This window comes from Phytophthora infestans, genomic scaffold, assembly GCF_000142945.1.
Source record: "Phytophthora infestans T30-4 supercont1.133 genomic scaffold, whole genome shotgun sequence".
Taxonomy (NCBI): Eukaryota; Oomycota; class Peronosporomycetes; order Peronosporales; family Peronosporaceae; genus Phytophthora; species Phytophthora infestans.
The window spans coordinates 116,856-135,800 of record NW_003303626.1 but is presented as its reverse complement, the minus strand read 5'-3'; positions in this window follow the sequence as shown (position 1 = coordinate 135,800).

Genomic DNA, 18,945 nt, shown 5'->3' with positions numbered 1-18,945 from the left:
TGGGTTCAAATCCCACCGCTGACATACGTACTCCATTTCGTGTGGCCTCTCTCGCCACTGCTCTTGTCCTTGTTGCCGGGGTGGCGAATGTTTGTCAGTGTTTTTTCGCATTAGACACTCCCTTTTTTGCGTATGCTAGTCATTGGCTGCACCGTGTCGTCCCCCTAGCTGCACCACAGAAAGTCAGCGCGTGATAACCAAAAAACGTCGTGGAACAGAGGGCAAGGCTCAATAACAGGTAGTTCGAGCCGCGAAACGTGTTATCAGCTAAAGTGCTCTGATCCGATTCCATACGGTCCTCTTCTTGCACGTAGTCTGCAACTCTTTAAAAGGGTGCTTCTATCAATAGCTACTCAGCCTGACCACACCGTGTTCTTTATTCTGATTAAGAGGCGGTAATGCTTTCGTCGCCAGTCCGATTGCCAGTAGACATCACCGAAAGCATCAGATGTGGGATAAACGAGATGGCTAGATCGTGCGCGAAATTCTGTGTTCATTCAGGTCAAATAGCCAGCTCGCGCAATTACGCATTTAGAGTATGTCTTTACCGAAAAGAGAAATTGCCGACAAGAAGCATGAATCTCCAGACTGTGGCAGCTGGCTGTGCACTTAGCCCATCTACACTTTCTTCAATGTGGACTATGTGAAGGTGCTCACTTCAGTCTATTATTGGCTATGTATGCATTGCCCTCCATCGCAGACGTGGATTTGTGCTGTGGTGATCAAAAGGACAAGGACGTGGGTGAAGAGAAGCACGAAGCCAGTATGCACGACCACCCCGTATGTCCGGAGTGTCTAACGCTTGTAAATGAGCGTGGTGGAACTGTTGGAAGGTTTTGAAGGGAGCGTAGTGGTTAGTGCGAGGCGGCGTGCGTGGCGTATGTGGCTGTAGGTGTTCTGTGCAGTTGTGTTCATGGGTGTGTCTGATTTTGTGGTGGGAGCTATGTTTGTGTCGTCAGTGTGCCCGAGCGGTCTAAGGGGGTAGACTCAAGTTCTACTGTGTTCGCACTCGTGGGTTCAAATCCCACCGCTGACATACGTACTCCATTTCGTGTGACTCTCTCGCCACTGCTCTTGTCCTTGTTGCCGGGGTGGCGAATGTTGTCAGTCTTTCTTCGCATTAGACACTCCCGTTTTTGCGTATGCTAGTCATTGGCTACCCCGTGTCGTCCCCCTAGCTGCACACAGAAAGTCAGCGCGTGATAGCCAAAAAGCGTCGTGGAACAGAGGGCAAGGCTCAATAACAGGTAGTTCGAGCCGCGAATCGTGTTATCAGCTAAAGTGCTCTGATCCGATTCCATACGGTCCTCTTCTTGCACGTAGTCTGCAACTCTTTAAAAGGGTGCTTCTATCAATAGCTACTCAGCCTGACCACACCGTGTTCTTTATTCGGATTAAGAGGCGGTAATGCTTTCGTCGCCAGTCCGATTGCCAGTAGACATCACCGAAAGCATCAGATGTGGGATAAACGAGATGGCTAGATCGTGCGCGAAATTCTGTGTTCATTCAGGTCAAAGAGCCAACTCGCGCAATTACGCATTTAGAGTATGTCTTTACCGAAAAGAGAAATTGCCGACAAGAAGCATGAATCTCCAGACTGTGGCAGCTGGCTGTGCACTTAGCCCATCTACACTTTTTCAATGTGGACTATGTGAAGGTGCTCACTTCAGTCTATTATTGGCTATGTATGCGTTGCCCTCCATCGCAGACGTGGATTTGTGCTGTGGTGATCAAAAGGACAAGGACGTGGGTGAAGAGAAGCACGAAGCCAGTATGCACGACCACCCCGTATGTCCGGAGTGTCTAACGCTTGTAAATGAGCGTGGTGGAACTGTTGGAAGGTTTTGAAGGGAGCGTAGTGGTTAGTGCGAGGCGGCGTGCGTGGCGTATGTGGCTGTAGGTGTTCTGTGCAGTTGTGTTCATGGGTGTGTCTGATTTTGTGGTGGGAGCTATGTTTTTGTCGTCAGTGTGTCCGAGCCGGTCTAAGGGGGTAGACTCAAGTTCTACTGTGTTCGCACTCGTGGGTTCAAATCCCACCGCTGACATACGTACTCCATTTCGTGTGGCCTCTCTCGCCACTGCTCTTGTCCTTGTTGCCGGGGTGGCGAATGTTTGTCAGTGTTTCTTCGCATTAGACACTCCCTTTTTTGCGTATGCTAGTCATTGGCTGCACCGTGTCGTCCCCCTAGCTGCACCACAGAAAGTCAGCGCGTGATAACCAAAAAACGTCGTGGAACAGAGGGCAAGGCTCAATAACAGGTAGTTCGAGCCGCGAAACGTGTTATCAGCTAAAGTGCTCTGATCCGATTCCATACGGTCCTCTTCTTGCACGTAGTCTGCAACTCTTTAAAAGGGTGCTTCTATCAATAGCTACTCAGCCTGACCACACCGTGTTCTTTATTCGGATTAAGAGGCGGTAATGCTTTCGTCGCCAGTCCGATTGCCAGTAGACATCACCGAAAGCATCAGATGTGGGATAAACGAGATGGCTAGATCGTGCGCGAAATTCTGTGTTCATTCAGGTCAAATAGCCAACTCGCGCAATTACGCATTTAGAGTATGTCTTTACCGAAAAGAGAAATTGCCGACAAGAAGCATGAATCTCCAGACTGTGGCAGCTGGCTGTGCACTTAGCCCATCTACACTTTCTTCAATGTGGACTATGTGAAGGTGCTCACTTCAGTCTATTATTGGCTATGTATGCATTGCCCTCCATCGCAGACGTGGATTTGTGCTGTGGTGATCAAAAGGACAAGGACGTGGGTGAAGAGAAGCACGAAGCCAGTATGCACGACCACCCCGTATGTCCAAAGTGTCTAACGCTTGTAAATGAGCGTGGTGGGACTGTTGGAAGGTTTTGAAGGGAGCGTAGTGGTTAGTGCGAGGCGGCGTGCGTGGCGTATGTGGCTGTAGGTGTTCTGTGCAGTTGTGTTCATGGGTGTGTCTGATTTTGTGGTGGGAGCTATGTTTTTGTCGTCAGTGTGCCCGAGCGGTCTAAGGGGGTAGACTCAAGTTCTACTGTGTTCGCACTCGTGGGTTCAAATCCCACCGCTGACATACGTACTCCATTTCGTGTGGCCTCTCTCGCCACTGCTCTTGTCCTTGTTGCCGGGGTGGCGAATGTTTGTCAGTGTTTCTTCGCATTAGACACTCCCTTTTTTGCGTATGCTAGTCATTGGCTGCACCGTGTCGTCCCCCTAGCTGCACCACAGAAAGTCAGCGCGTGATAACCAAAAAACGTCGTGGAACAGAGGGCAAGGCTCAATAACAGGTAGTTCGAGCCGCGAAACGTGTTATCAGCTAAAGTGCTCTGATCCGATTCCATACGGTCCTCTTCTTGCACGTAGTCTGCAACTCTTTAAAAGGGTGCTTCTATCAATAGCTACTCAGCCTGACCACACCGTGTTCTTTATTCTGATTAAGAGGCGGTAATGCTTTCGTCGCCAGTCCGATTGCCAGTAGACATCACCGAAAGCATCAGATGTGGGATAAACGAGATGGCTAGATCGTGCGCGAAATTCTGTGTTCATTCAGGTCAAAGAGCCAACTCGCGCAATTACGCATTTAGAGTATGTCTTTACCGAAAAGAGAAATTGCCGACAAGAAGCATGAATCTCCAGACTGTGGCAGCTGGCTGTGCACTTAGCCCATCTACACTTTCTTCAATGTGGACTATGTGAAGGTGCTCACTTCAGTCTATTATTGGCTATGTATGCATTGCCCTCCATCGCAGACGTGGATTTGTGCTGTGGTGATCAAAAGGACAAGGACGTGGGTGAAGAGAAGCACGAAGCCAGTATGCACGACCACCCCGTATGCCCGGAGTGTCTAACGCTTGTAAATGAGCGTGGTGGAACTGTTGGAAGGTTCTGAAGGGAGCGTAGTGGTTAGTGCGAGGCGGCGTGCGTGGCGTATGTGGCTGTAGGTGTTCTGTGCAGTTGTGTTCATGGGTGTGTCTGATTTTGTGGTGGGAGCTATGTTTTTGTCGTCAGTGTGCCCGAGCGGTCTAAGGGGGTAGACTCAAGTTCTACTGTGTTCGCACTCGTGGGTTCAAATCCCACCGCTGACATACGTACTCCATTTCGTGTGGCCTCTCTCGCCACTGCTCTTGTCCTTGTTGCCGGGGTGGCGAATGTTTGTCAGTGTTTCTTCGCATTAGACACTCCCTTTTTTGCGTATGCTAGTCATTGGCTGCACCGTGTCGTCCCCCTAGCTGCACCACAGAAAGTCAGCGCGTGATAACCAAAAAACGTCGTGGAACAGAGGGCAAGGCTCAATAACAGGTAGTTCGAGCCGCGAATCGTGTTATCAGCTAAAGTGCTCTGATCCGATTCCATACGGTCCTCTTCTTGCACGTAGTCTGCAACTCTTTAATAGGGTGCTTCAATCAATAGCTACTCAGCCTGACCACACCGTGTTCCTTATTCGGATTAAGAGGCGGTAATGCTTTCGTCGCCAGTCCGATTGCCAGTAGACATCACCGAAAGCATCAGATGTGGGATAAACGAGATGGCTAGATCGTGCGCGAAATTCTGTGTTCATTCAGGTCAAATAGCCAACTCGCGCAATTACGCATTTAGAGTATGTCTTTACCGAAAAGAGAAATTGCCGACAAGAAGCATGAATCTCCAGACTGTGGCAGCTGGCTGTGCACTTAGCCCATCTACACTTTCTTCAATGTGGACTATGTGAAGGTGCTCACTTCAGTCTATTATTGGCTATGTATGCATTGCCCTCCATCGCAGACGTGGTTTTGTGCTGTGGTGGTAAAAAGGACAAGGACGTGGGTGAAGAGAAGCACGAAGCCAGTATGCACGACCACCCCGTATGTCCGGAGTGTCTAACGCTTGTAAATGAGCGTGGTGGAACTGTTGGAAGGTTTTGAAGGGAGCGTAGTGGTTAGTGCGAGGCGGCGTGCGTGGCGTATGTGGCTGTAGGTGTTCTGTGCAGTTGTGTTCATGGGTGTGTCTGATTTTGTGGTGGGAGCTATGTTTTTGTCGTCAGTGTGCCCGAGCGGTCTAAGGGGGTAGACTCAAGCTCTACTGTGTTCGCACTCGTGGGTTCAAATCCCACCGCTAACATACGTACTCCATTTCGTGTGGCCTCTCTCGCCACTGCTCTTGTCCTTGTTGCCGGGGTGGCGAATGTTTGTCAGTGTTTCTTCGCATTAGACACTCCCTTTTTTGCGTATGCTAGTCATTGGCTGCACCGTGTCGTCCCCCTAGCTGCACCACAGAAAGTCAGCGCGTGATAACCAAAAAACGTCGTGGAACAGAGGGCAAGGCTCAATAACAGGTAGTTCGAGCCGCGAATCGTGTTATCAGCTAAAGTGCTCTGATCCGATTCCATACGGTCCTCTTCTTGCACGTAGTCTGCAACTCTTTCAAAGGGTGCTTCTATCAATAGCTACTCAGCCTGACCACACCGTGTTCTTTATTCTGATTAAGAGGCGGTAATGCTTTCGTCGCCAGTCCGATTGCCAGTAGACATCACCGAAAGCATCAGATGTGGGATAAACGAGATGGCTAGATCGTGCGCGAAATTCTGTGTTCATTCAGGTCAAATAGCCAACTCGCGCAATTACGCATTTAGAGTATGTCTTTACCGAAAAGAGAAATTGCCGACAAGAAGCATGAATCTCCAGACTGTGGCAGCTGGCTGTGCACTTAGCCCATCTACACTTTCTTCAATGTGGACTATGTGAAGGTGCTCACTTCAGTCTATTATTGGCTATGTATGCATTGCCCTCCATCGCAGACGTGGATTTGTGCTGTGGTGATCAAAAGGACAAGGACGTGGGTGAAGAGAAGCACGAAGCCAGTATGCACGACCACCCCGTAGGCCCGGAGTGTCTAACGCTTGTAACTGAGCGTGGTGGGACGGCTGAAAGGTTTTGAAGGGAGCGTAGTGGTTAGTGCGAGGCGGCGTGCGTGGCGTATGTGGCTGTAGGTGTTCTGTGCAGTTGTGTTCATGGGTGTGTCTGATTTTGTGGTGGGAGCTATGTTTTTGTCGTCAGTGTGCCCGAGCGGTCTAAGGGGGTAGACTCAAGTTCTACTGTGTTCGCACTCGTGGGTTCAAATCCCACCGCTGACATACGTACTCCATTTCGTGTGGCCTCTCTCGCCACTGCTCTTGTCCTTGTTGCCGGGGTGGCGAATGTTTGTCAGTGTTTCTTCGCATTAGACACTCCCTTTTTTGCGTATGCTAGTCATTGGCTGCACCGTGTCGTCCCCCTAGCTGCACCACAGAAAGTCAGCGCGTGAGAACCAAATAACGTCGTGGAACAGAGGGCAAGGCTCAATAACAGGTAGTTCGAGCCGCGAATCGACCTATCAGCTAAAGTGCTCTGATCCGATTCCATACGGTCCTCTTCTTGCACGTAGTCTGCAACTCTTTAATAGGGTGCTTCTATCAATAGTTACTCAGCCTGACCACACCGTGTTCATTATTCGGATTAAGAGGCGGTAATTCTTTCGTCGCCAGTCCGATTGCCAGTAGACATCACCGAAAGCAGCAGATGTGGGATAAACGAGATGGCTAGATCGTGCGCGAAATTCTGTGTTCATTCAGGTCAAATAGCCAACTCGCGCAATTACGCATTTAGAGTATGTCTTTACCGAAAAGAGAAATTGCCGACAAGAAGCATGAATCTCCAGACTGTGGCAGCTGGCTGTGCACTTAGCCCATCTACACTTTCTTCAATGTGGACTATGTGAAGGTGCTCACTTCAGTCTATTATTGGCTATGTATGCATTGCCCTCCATCGCAGACGTGGATTTGTGCTGTGGTGATCAAAAGGACAAGGACGTGGGTGAAGAGAAGCACGAAGCCAGTATGCACGACCACCCCGTATGTCCGGAGTGTCTAACGCTTGTAAATGAGCGTGGTGGAACTGTTGGAAGGTTCTGAAGGGAGCGTAGTGGTTAGTGCGAGGCGGCGTGCGTGGCGTATGTGGCTGTAGGTGTTCTGTGCAGTTGTGTTCATGGGTGTGTCTGATTTTGTGGTGGGAGCTATGTTTGTGTCGTCAGTGTGCCCGAGCGGTCTAAGGGGGTAGACTCAAGTTCTACTGTGTTCGCACTCGTGGGTTCAAATCCCACCGCTGACATACGTACTCCATTTCGTGTGGCCTCTCTCGCCACTGCTCTTGTCCTTGTTGCCGGGGTGGCGAATGTTTGTCAGTGTTTATTCGCATTAGACACTCCCTTTTTTGCGTATGCTAGTCATTGGCTGCACCGTGTCGTCCCCCTAGCTGCACCACAGAAAGTCAGCGCGTGATAACCAAAAAACGTCGTGGAACAGAGGGCGAGGCTCAATAACAGGTAGTTCGAGCCGCGAATCGTGTTATCAGCTAAATTGCTCTGATCCGGTTCCATACGGTCCTCTTCTTGCACGTAGTCTGTAACTCTTTAAAAGGGTGCTTCTATCAATAGCTACTCAGCCTGACCACACCGTGTTCTTTATTCTGATTAAGAGGCGGTAATTCTTTCGTCGCCAGTCCGATTGCCAGTAGACATCACCGAAAGCATCAGATGTGGGATAAACGAGATGGCTAGATCGTGCGCGAAATTCTGTGTTCATTCAGGTCAAAGAGCCAACTCGCGCAATTACGCATTTAGAGTATGTCTTTACCGAAAAGAGAAATTGCCGACAAGAAGCATGAATCTCCAGACTGTGGCAGCTGGCTGTGCACTTAGACCATCTACACTTTCTTCAATGTGGACTATGTGAAGGTGCTCACTTCAGTCTATTATTGGCTATGTATGCATTGCCCTCCATCGCAGACGTGGATTTGTACTGTGGTGATCAAAAGGACAAGGACGTGGGTGAAGAGAAGCACGAAGCCAGTATGCACGACCACCCCGTATGTCCAAAGTGTCTAACGCTTGTAAATGAGCGTGGTGGGACGGCTGAAAGGTTTTGAAGGGAGCGTAGTGGTTAGTGCGAGGCGGCGTGCGTGGCGTATGTGGCTGTAGGTGTTCTGTGCAGTTGTGTTCATGGGTGTGTCTGATTTTGTGGTGGGAGCTATGTTTTTGTCGTCAGTGTGCCCGAGCGGTCTAAGGGGGTAGACTCAAGTTCTACTGTGTTCGCACTCGTGGGTTCAAATCCCACCGCTGACATACGTACTCCCTTTCGTGTGGCCTCTCTCGCCACTGCTCTTGTCCTTGTTGCCGGGGTGGCGAATGTTTGTCAGTGTTTCTTCGCATTAGACACTCCCTTTTTTGCGTATGCTAGTCATTGGCCGCACCGTGTCGTCCCCCTAGCTGCACCACAGAAAGTCAGCGCGTGATAACCAAAAAACGTCGTGGAACAGAGGGCAAGGCTCAATAACAGGTAGTTCGAGCCGCGAAGCGTGTTATCAGCTAAAGTGCTCTGATCCGATTCCATACGGTCCTCTTCTTGCACGTAGTCTGCAACTCTTTAAAAGGGTGCTTCTATCAATAGCTACTCAGCCTGACCACACCGTGTTCTTTATTCGGATTAAGAGGCGGTAATGCTTTCGTCGCCAGTCCGATTGCCAGTAGACATCACCGAAAGCATCAGATGTGGGATAAACGAGATGGCTAGATCGTGCGCGAAATTCTGTGTTCATTCAGGTCAAAGAGCCAACTCGCGCAATTACGCATTTAGAGTATGTCTTTACCGAAAAGAGAAATTGCCGACAAGAAGCATGAATCTCCAGACTGTGGCAGCTGGCTGTGCACTTAGCCCATCTACACTTTCTTCAATGTGGACTATGTGAAGGTGCTCACTTCAGTCTATTATTGGCTATGTATGCATTGCCCTCCATCGCAGACGTGGATTTGTGCTGTGGTGATCAAAAGGACAAGGACGTGGGTGAAGAGAAGCACGAAGCCAGTATGCACGACCACCCCGTATGTCCGGAGTGTCTAACGCTTGTAAATGAGCGTGGTGGGACTGTTGGAAGGTTTTGAAGGGAGCGTAGTGGTTAGTGCGAGGCGGCGTGCGTGGCGTATGTGGCTGTAGGTGTTCTGTGCAGTTGTGTTCATGGGTGTGTCTGATTTTGTGGTGGGAGCTATGTTTTTGTCGTCAGTGTGCCCGAGCGGTCTAAGGGGGTAGACTCAAGTTCTACTGTGTTCGCACTCGTGGGTTCAAATCCCACCGCTGACATACGTACTCCATTTCGTGTGGCCTCTCTCGCCACTGCTCTTGTCCTTGTTGCCGGGGTGGCGAATGTTTGTCAGTGTTTCTTCGCATTAGACACTCCCTTTTTTGCGTATGCTAGTCATTGGCTGCACCGTGTCGTCCCCCTAGCTGCACCACAGAAAGTCAGCGCGTGATAACCCAAAAACGTCGTGGAACAGAGGGCAAGGCTCAATAACAGGTAGTTCGAGCCGCGAATCGTGTTATCAGCTAAATTGCTCTGATCCGATTCCATACGGTCCTCTTCTTGCACGTAGTCTGCAACTCTTTAAAAGGGTGCTTCTATCAATAGCTACTCAGCCTGACCACACCGTGTTCTTTATTCGGATTAAGAGGCGGTAATGCTTTCGTCGCCAGTCCGATTGCCAGTAGACATCACCGAAAGCATCAGATGTGGGATAAACGAGATGGCTAGATCGTGCGCGAAATTCTGTGTTCATTCAGGTCAAATAGCCAACTCGCGCAATTACGCATTTAGAGTATGTCTTTACCGAAAAGAGAAATTGCCGACAAGAAGCATGAATCTCCAGACTGTGGCAGCTGGCTGTGCACTTAGCCCATCTACACTTTCTTCAATGTGGACTATGTGAAGGTGCTCACTTCAGTCTATTATTGGCTATGTATGCATTGCCCTCCATCGCAGACGTGGATTTGTGCTGTGGTGATCAAAAGGACAAGGACGTGGGTGAAGAGAAGCACGAAGCCAGTATGCACGACCACCCCGTATGTCCAAAGTGTCTAACGCTTGTAAATGAGCGTGGTGGAACTGTTGGAAGGTTTTGAAGGGAGCGTAGTGGTTAGTGCGAGGCGGCGTGCGTGGCGTATGTGGCTGTAGGTGTTCTGTGCAGTTGTGTTCATGGGTGTGTCTGATTTTGTGGTGGGAGCTATGTTTTTGTCGTCAGTGTGCCCGAGCGGTCTAAGGGGGTAGACTCAAGTTCTACTGTGTTCGCACTCGTGGGTTCAAATCCCACCGCTGACATACGTACTCCATTTCGTGTGGCCTCTCTCGCCACTGCTTTTGTCCTTGTTGCCGGGATGGCGAATGTTTGTCAGTGTTTCTTCGCATTAGACACTCCCTTTTTTGCGTATGCTAGTCATTGGCTGCACCGTGTCGTCCCCCTAGCTGCACCACAGAAAGTCAGCGCGTGATAACCAAAAAACGTCGTGGAACAGAGGGCAAGGCTCAATAACAGGTAGTTCGAGCCGCGAAACGTGTTATCAGCTAAAGTGCTCTGATCCGATTCCATACGGTCCTCTTCTTGCACGTAGTCTGCAACTCTTTAATAGGGTGCTTCTATCAATAGTTACTCAGCCTGACCACACCGTGTTCATTATTCGGATTAAGAGGCGGTAATGCTTTCGTCGCCAGTCCGATTGCCAGTAGACATCACCGAAAGCATCAGATGTGGGATAAACGAGATGGCTAGATCGTGCGCGAAATTCTGTGTTCATTCAGGTCAAATAGCCAACTCGCGCAATTACGCATTTAGAGTATGTCTTTACCGAAAAGAGAAATTGCCGACAAGAAGCATGAATCTCCAGACTGTGGCAGCTGGCTGTGCACTTAGCCCATCTACACTTTCTTCAATGTGGACTATGTGAAGGTGCTCACTTCAGTCTATTATTGGCTATGTATGCATTGCCCTCCATCGCAGACGTGGATTTGTGCTGTGGTGATCAAAAGGACAAGGACGTGGGTGAAGAGAAGCACGAAGCCAGTATGCACGACCACCCCGTATGTCCGGAGTGTCTAACGCTTGTAAATGAGCGTGGTGGAACTGTTGGAAGGTTCTGAAGGGAGCGTAGTGGTTAGTGCGAGGCGGCGTGCGTGGCGTATGTGGCTGTAGGTGTTCTGTGCAGTTGTGTTCATGGGTGTGTCTGATTTTGTGGTGGGAGCTATGTTTTTGTCGTCAGTGTGCCCGAGCGGTCTAAGGGGGTAGACTCAAGCTCTACTGTGTTCGCACTCGTGGGTTCAAATCCCACCGCTAACATACGTACTCCATTTCGTGTGGCCTCTCTCGCCACTGCTCTTGTCCTTGTTGCCGGGGTGGCGAATGTTTGTCAGTGTTTCTTCGCATTAGACACTCCCTTTTTTGCGTATGCTAGTCATTGGCTGCACCGTGTCGTCCCCCTAGCTGCACCACAGAAAGTCAGCGCGTGATAACCAAATAACGTCGTGGAACAGAGGGCAAGGCTCAATAACAGGTAGTTCGAGCCGCGAATCGACCTATCAGCTAAAGTGCTCTGATCCGATTCCATACGGTCCTCTTCTTGCACGTAGTCTGCAACTCTTTAAAAGGGTGCTTCTATCAATAGCTACTCAGCCTGACCACACCGTGTTCTTTATTCGGATTAAGAGGCGGTAATGCTTTCGTCGCCAGTCCGATTGCCAGTAGACATCACCGAAAGCATCAGATGTGGGATAAACGAGATGGCTAGATCGTGCGCGAAATTCTGTGTTCATTCAGGTCAAATAGCCAACTCGCGCAATTACGCATTTAGAGTATGTCTTTACCGAAAAGAGAAATTGCCGACAAGAAGCATGAATCTCCAGACTGTGGCAGCTGGCTGTGCACTTAGCCCATCTACACTTTCTTCAATGTGGACTATGTGAAGGTGCTCACTTCAGTCTATTATTGGCTATGTATGCATTGCCCTCCATCGCAGACGTGGTTTTGTGCTGTGGTGGTCAAAAGGACAAGGACGTGGGTGAAGAGAAGCACGAAGCCAGTATGCACGACCACCCCGTATGTCCGGAGTGTCTAACGCTTGTAACTGAGCGTGGTGGGACGGCTGAAAGGTTTTGAAGGGAGCGTAGTGGTTAGTGCGAGGCGGCGTGCGTGGCGTATGTGGCTGTAGGTGTTCTGTGCAGTTGTGTTCATGGGTGTGTCTGATTTTGTGGTGGGAGCTATGTTTTTGTCGTCAGTGTGCCCGAGCGGTCTAAGGGGGTAGACTCAAGTTCTACTGTGTTCGCACTCGTGGGTTCAAATCCCACCGCTGACATACGTACTCCATTTCGTGTGGCCTCTCTCGCCACTGCTCTTGTCCTTGTTGCCGGGGTGGCGAATGTTTGTCAGTGTTTCTTCGCATTAGACACTCCCTTTTTTGCGTATGCTAGTCATTGGCCGCACCGTGTCGTCCCCCTAGCTGCACCACAGAAAGTCAGCGCGTGATAACCAAAAAACGTCGTGGAACAGAGGGCAAGGCTCAATAACAGGTAGTTCGAGCCGCGAAACGTGTTATCAGCTAAAGTGCTCTGATCCGATTCCATACGGTCCTCTTCTTGCACGTAGTCTGCAACTCTTTAAAAGGGTGCTTCTATCAATAGCTACTCAGCCTGACCACACCGTGTTCTTTATTCTGATTAAGAGGCGGTAATGCTTTCGTCGCCAGTCCGATTGCCAGTAGACATCACCGAAAGCATCAGATGTGGGATAAACGAGATGGCTAGATCGTGCGCGAAATTCTGTGTTCATTCAGGTCAAAGAGCCAACTCGCGCAATTACGCATTTAGAGTATGTCTTTACCGAAAAGAGAAATTGCCGACAAGAAGCATGAATCTCCAGACTGTGGCAGCTGGCTGTGCACTTAGCCCATCTACACTTTCTTCAATGTGGACTATGTGAAGGTGCTCACTTCAGTCTATTATTGGCTATGTATGCATTGCCCTCCATCGCAGACGTGGTTTTGTGCTGTGGTGATCAAAAGGACAAGGACGTGGGTGAAGAGAAGCACGAAGCCAGTATGCACGACCACCCCGTATGTCCGGAGTGTCTAACGCTTGTAAATGAGCGTGGTGGGACCGTTGGAAGCTTTTGAAGGGAGCGTAGTGGTTAGTGCGAGGCGGCGTGCGTGGCGTATGTGGCTGTAGGTGTTCTGTGCAGTTGTGTTCATGGGTGTGTCTGATTTTGTGGTGGGAGCTATGTTTTTGTCGTCAGTGTGCCCGAGCGGTCTAAGGGGGTAGACTCAAGTTCTACCCATGTCCTTGTCCTTTTGATCACCACAGCACCAAATCCACGTCTGCGATGGAGGGCAATGCATACATAGCCAATAATAGACTGAAGTGAGCACCCTTCACATAGTCCACATTGAAGAAAAGTGTAGATGGGCTAGTGCACAGCCAGCTGCCACAGTCTGGAGATTCATGCTTCTCTCGGCAATTTCTCTTTTCGGTAAAGACATACTCTAAATGCGTAATTGCGCGAGTTGGCTATTTGACCTGAATGAACACAGAATTTCGCGCACGATCTAGCCATCTCGTTTATCCCACATCTGATGCTTTCGGTGATGTCTACTCTGGCGACGAAAGCATTACCGCCTCTTAATCCGAATAAAGAACACGGTGTGGTCAGGCTGAGTAGCTATTGATAGAAGCACCCTTTTAAAGAGTTGCAGACTACGTGCAAGAAGAGGACCGTATGGAATCGGATCAGAGCACTTTAGCTGATAACACGTTTCGCGGCTCGAACTACCTGTTATTGAGCCTTGCCCTCTGTTCCACGACGTTTTTTGGTTATCACGCGCTGACTTTCTGTGGTGCAGCTAGGGGGACGACACGGTGCAGCCAATGACTAGCATACGCAAAAAGGGAGTGTCTAATGCGAAGAAACACTGACAAACATTCGCCACCCCGGCAACAAGGACAAGTGCAGTGGCGAGAGAGGCTACACGAAATGGAGTACGCATGTCAGCGGTGGGATTTGAACCCACGAGTGCGAACACAGTAGAACTTGAGTCTACCCCCTTAGACCGCTCGGGCACACTGACGACAAAAACATAGCTCCCACCACAAAATCAGACACACCCATGAACACAACTGCACAGAACACCTACAGCCACATACGCCACGCACGCCGCCTCGCACTAACCACTACGCTCCCTTCAAAACCTTCCAACAGTTCCACCACGCTCATTTACAAGCGTTAGACACTTTGGACATACGGGGTGGTCGTGCATACTGGCTTCGTGCTTCTCTTCACCCACGTCCTTGTCCTTTTGATCACCACAGCACAAATCCACGTCTGCGATGGAGGGCAATGCATACATAGCCAATAATAGACTGAAGTGAGCACCTTCACATAGTCCACATTGAAGAAAGTGTAGATGGGCTAAGTGCACAGCCAGCTGCCACAGTCTGGAGATTCATGCTTCTTGTCGGCAATTTCTCTTTTCGGTAAAGACATACTCTAAATGCGTAATTGCGCGAGCTGGCTCTTTGACCTGACCCAACACAGAATTTCTCGCACGATCTAGCCATCTCGTTTATCCCACATCTGATGCTTTCGGTGATGTCTACTGGCAATCGGACTGGCGACGAAAGCATTACCGCCTCTTCATCAGAATAAAGAACACGGTGTGGTCAGGCTGAGTAGCTATTGATAGAAGCACCCTTTTAAAGAGTTGCAGACTACGTGCAAGAAGAGGACCGTATGGAATCGGTCAGAGCAATTTAGCTGATAACACGTTTCGCGGCTCGAACTACCTGTTATTGAGCCTTTCCCTCTGTTCCACGACGTTTTTTGGTTATCACGCGCTGACTTTCTGTGGTGCAGCTAGGGGGACGACACGGTGCAGCCAATGACTAGCATACGCAAAAAAGGGAGTGTCTAATGCGAAGAAACACTGACAAACATTCGCCACCCCGGCAACAAGGACAAGAGCAGTGGCGAGAGAGGCCACACGAAATGGAGTACGTATGTCAGCGGTGGGATTTGAACCCACGAGTGCGAACACAGTAGAACTTGAGTCTACCCCCTTAGACCGCTCGGGCACACTGACGACAAAAACATAGCTCCCACCACAAAATCAGACACACCCATGAACACAACTGCACAGAACACCTACAGCCACATACGCCACGCACGCCGCCTCGCACTAACCACTACGCTCCCTTCAAAACCTTCCAACAGTTCCACCACGCTCATTTACAAGCGTTAGACACTTTGGACATACGGGGTGGTCGTGCATACTGGCTTCGTGCTTCTCTTCACCCACGTCCTTGTCCTTTTGATCACCACAGCACAAATCCACGTCTGCGATGGAGGGCAATGCATACATAGCCAATAATAGACTGAAGTGAGCACCTTCACATAGTCCACATTGAAGAAAGTGTAGATGGGCTAAGTGCACAGCCAGCTGCCACAGTCTGGAGATTCATGCTTCTTGTCGGCAATTTCTCTTTTCGGTAAAGACATACTCTAAATGCGTAATTGCGCGAGCTGGCTATTTGACCTGAATGAACACAGAATTTCGCGCACGATCTAGCCATCTCGTTTATCCCACATCTGATGCTTTCGGTGACGTCTACTGGCAAACGGACTGGCGACGAAAGCATTACCGCCTCCTAATCCGAAAAGAGAACACGGTGTGGTCAGGCTGAGTAGCTATTGATAGAAGCACCCTTTTAAAGAGTTGCAGACTACGTGCAAGAAGAGGACTGTATGGAATCGGATCAGAGCACTTTAGCTGATAACACGTTTCGCGGCTCGAACTACCTGTTATTGAGCCTTGCCCTCTGTTCCCACGACGTTTTTTGGTTATCACGCGCTGACTTTCTGTGGTGCAGCTAGGGGGACGACACGGTGCAGCCAATGACTAGCATACGCAAAAAAGGGAGTGTCTAATGCGAAGAAACACTGACAAACATTCGCCACCCCGGCAACAAGGACAAGAGCAGTGGCGAGAGAGGCCACACGAAATGGAGTACGTATGTCAGCGGTGGGATTTGAACCCACGAGTGCGAACACAGTAGAACTTGAGTCTACCCCCTTAGACCGCTCGGGCACACTGACGACAAAAACATAGCTCCCACCACAAAATCAGACACACCCATGAACACAACTGCACAGAACACCTACAGCCACATACGCCACGCACGCCGCCTCGCACTAACCACTACGCTCCCTTCAAAACCTTCCAACAGTCCCACCACGCTCATTTACAAGCGTTAGACACTTTGGACATACGGGGTGGTCGTGCATACTGGCTTCGTGCTTCTCTTCACCCACGTCCTTGTCCTTTTGATCACCACAGCACAAATCCACGTGCTGCGATGGAGGGCAATGCATACATAGCCAATAATAGACTGAAGTGAGCACCTTCACATAGTCCACATTGAAGAAGTGTAGATGGGCTCAGTGCACAGGCAGGTGCCACAGGCTGGAGATTCATGCTTCTTGTCGGCAATTTCTCTTTTTCGGTAAAAGACATACTCTTAAATGCGTAATTGCGCGAAGTTGGGCTAATTTGACCTGAATGAACACAGAATTTCCGCGCACGATCTAGCCCATCTCGTTTATCCCACATCTGATGCTTTCGGTGATGTCTACTGGCAATCGGACTGGCGACGAAAAGCATTACCGCCTCTTAATCAGAATAAAGAACACGGTGTGGTCAGGCTGAGTAGCTATTGATAGAAGCACCCTTTTAAAGAGTTGCAGACTACGTGCAAGAAGAGGACCGTATGGAATCGGATCAGAGCACTTTAGCTGATAACACGTTTCGCGGCTCGAACTACCTGTTATTGAGCCTTGCCCTCTGTTCCACGACGTTTTTTGGTTATCACGCGCTGACTTTCTGTGGTGCAGCTAGGGGGACGACACGGTGCAGCCCATGACTAGACATACGCAAAAAGGGGAGTGTCTAATGCGAAGAAACACTGACAAACTTTCGCCACCCGGACACAAGGAACAAGAGCCATTAAGAGAGAGGCCACACGAAAATGGAGTACGTATGTCAGCGGTTGGGATTTGAACCCACGAGTGCGAACACAGTAGAACTTGAGTCTACCCCCTTAGACCGCTCGGGCACACTGACGACAAAAACATAGCTCCCACCACAAAATCAGACACACCCATGAACACAACTGCACAGAACACCTACAGCCACATACGCCACGCACGCCGCCTCGCACTAACCACTACGCTCCCTTCAAAACCTTTCCAACAGTGCACCACGCTCATCACAAGCGTTAGACACTCCGGACATACGGGGTGGTCGTGCATACTGGCTTCGTGCTTCTCTTCACCCACGTCCTTGTCCTTTTGATCACCACAGCACAAATCCACGTCTGCGATGGAGGGCAATGCATACATAGCCAATAATAGACTGAAGTGAGCACCTTCACATAGTCCACATTGAAGAAAGTGTAGATGGGCTAAGTGCACAGCTAGCTGCCACAGTCTGGAGATTCATGCTTCTTGTCGGCAATTTCTCTTTTCGGTAAAGACATACTCTAAATGCGTAATTGCGCGAGCTGGCTATTTGACCTGAATGAACACAGAATTTCGCGCACGATCTAGCCATCTCGTTTATCCCACATCTGATGCTTTCGGTGATGTCTACTGGCAATCGGACTGGCGACGAAAGCATTACCGCCTCTTAATCCGAATAAAGAACACGGTGTGGTCAGGCTGAGTAGCTATTGATAGAAGCACCCTTTTAAAGAGTTGCAGACTACGTGCAAGAAGAGGACCGTATGGAATCGGATCAGAGCACTTTAGCTGATAACACGTTTCGCGGCTCGAACTACCTGTTATTGAGCCTTGCCCTCTGTTCCACGACGTTTTTTGGTTATCACGCGCTGACTTTCTGTGGTGCAGCTAGGGGGACGACACGGTGCAGCCAATGACTAGCATACGCAAAAAAGGGAGTGTCTAATGCGAAGAAAGACTGACAAACATTCGCCACCCCGGCAACAAGGACAAGAGCAGTGGCGAGAGAGGCCACACGAAATGGAGTACGTATGTCAGCGGTGGGATTTGAACCCACGAGTGCGAACACAGTAGAACTTGAGTCTACCCCCTTAGACCGCTCGGGCACACTGACGACAAAAACATAGCTCCCACCACAAAATCAGACACACCCATGAACACAGCTGCACAGAACACCTACAGCCACATACGCCACGCACGCCGCCTCGCACTAACCACTACGCTCCCTTCAAAACCTTCCAACAGTTCCACCACGCTCATTTACAAGCGTTAGACACTCCCGGGCATACGGGGTGGTCGAGCATACTGGATTCGTGCTTCTCTTCACCCACGTCCTTGTCATTTTGATCACCACAGCACAAAACCACGTCTGCGATGGAGGGCGACGCATACATAGCCAATAATAGACTGAAGTGAGCACCTTCACATAGTGCACATTGAAGAAAGTGTAGATGGTCTAAGTGCACAGTCAGCTGCCACAGTCTGGAGATTCATGCTTCTTGTCGGCAATTTCTCTTTTTGGTAAAGACATACGCTAATAGCGTAATTGCGCGAGTTGGCTCTTTGACCTGACCCAACACAGAATTTCGCGCATGATCTAGCCATCTCCTTTATCCCACATCTGCTGCTTTCGGTGATGTCTACTGGCAATCGGACTGGCGACGAAAGAATTACCGCCTCTTAATCCGAATAAAGAGCACGGTGTGGTCAGGCTGAGAAGCTATAGATAGAAGCACCCTTTTAAAGAGTTGCAGACTACGTGCAAGAAGAGGACCGTATGCAATCGGATCAGAGCACTTTAGCTGATAACACGATTCGCGGCTCGAACTACCTTTATTGAGCCTTGCCCTCTGTTCCACGACGTTATTTGGCTATCATGCGCTGACTTTCTGTGGTGCAGCTAGGGGGACGACACGGTGCGGCCAATGACTAGCATACGCAAAAAAGGGAGTGTCTAATGCGAAGAAACACTGACAGACATTCGCCACCCCGGCAACAAGGACAAGAGCAGTGGCGAGAGAGGCCACACGAAATGGAGTACGTATGTCAGCGGTGGGATTTGAACCCACGA